Here is a 1001-nt window from a genome sequence, read left to right as displayed (position 1 = left end):
GAAAAGGTTATTAGGAGGCTCACCCCTAACTTCCCATTTTTCCCACAATCACTCACCAAAGGACCATTGTCACCAGCTGAGTAACACTTTAGCTTGACACAATAGAAATTGTTTGATTACTTAACTAGATTAAGGTGCACTATGTAATGAAGGTCTCCACATCTCAGTATTGTGATGTTGATTTCCCATGGACTTAAGCTATTTTCTGAGAAAGAAACCATGTTTCTGAGCTGACTATGACACTCCTAGGACATGGAGATGTTAAATAAAATAACAGCAAGAACTCAACAGTGCTTTAAGTATCAGTTGTTCATTTTACACTTTAGTTCACTTTCTCTAAGTCCAGTATTGACAACTTAGCTGTAACACGTACCTTCAATCCCAGCACGAGATGGGTGAATTACTCCTTTTGCTTCTGTTTAGCCACCTTCGGGCTTTCTCTGTGCCCTCTGCTTACTACATTTTCATTATCATCTTTAAGACTGTGCATTAAAAAAAAAACCCTTTGTTGCAGTAAAGAATCACATTTGAGGTCAGGAGGTCTGTGAATCCCACGAGAGAACACTAAGTCCTTTGAGGCAATAAATCATCACACACACACATACACACACACACACACACACACACACGACATGAAAGATGATAGATACAGAAATGTAAATAAATAGGTGATAGGTAGGTAAATAGATGATATAGATAGATAGATAGATAGATAGATAGATAGATAGATAGATAGAGATAGAGGTTACAATATTCACACATTGATATATTTGAGATTTCCACATTCTTGAAAACAATGGTTAAAAATGTATTTTACTACTATCCTCTATATTCAGAGATCAGATTCTCTCATTCTCCCTGGGAGAGTTTGGAATTTTTTCTCACTGAAGAATGTCAGGAGGCAGTCTGAGTCTCCTCTTGAGCTTCAGACTGGACAGCTCTGTTGGAGTTTGCAGACAAATGCTGATTTGGAAGGAAAAGAAGTAAATGTAATTGGTGAA

General features: G+C 37.4%; 1 protein-coding gene across 1 annotated transcript in view; it reads right to left on the bottom strand.

Moving 5' to 3' along the window:
* LOC116074870 (olfactory receptor 10C1-like) overlaps positions 1 to 434 on the bottom strand; it is a 2589-nt gene extending 2155 nt beyond the window's left edge. Inside the window, exon 1 of the mRNA XM_031347760.1 lies at positions 374 to 434. The gene's annotated coding sequence lies outside the window, so the exon portion shown is untranslated. The remainder of the gene's footprint in view (positions 1 to 373) is intronic.
* Positions 435 to 1001: the final 567 nt, after the last annotated feature.

This window comes from Mastomys coucha, unplaced genomic scaffold, assembly GCF_008632895.1.
Source record: "Mastomys coucha isolate ucsf_1 unplaced genomic scaffold, UCSF_Mcou_1 pScaffold3, whole genome shotgun sequence".
NCBI classification, from domain to species: domain Eukaryota; kingdom Metazoa; phylum Chordata; class Mammalia; order Rodentia; family Muridae; genus Mastomys; species Mastomys coucha.
Note: the sequence above shows the minus strand (reverse complement) of the source record. Positions and strands in the feature narration are given on the sequence as shown.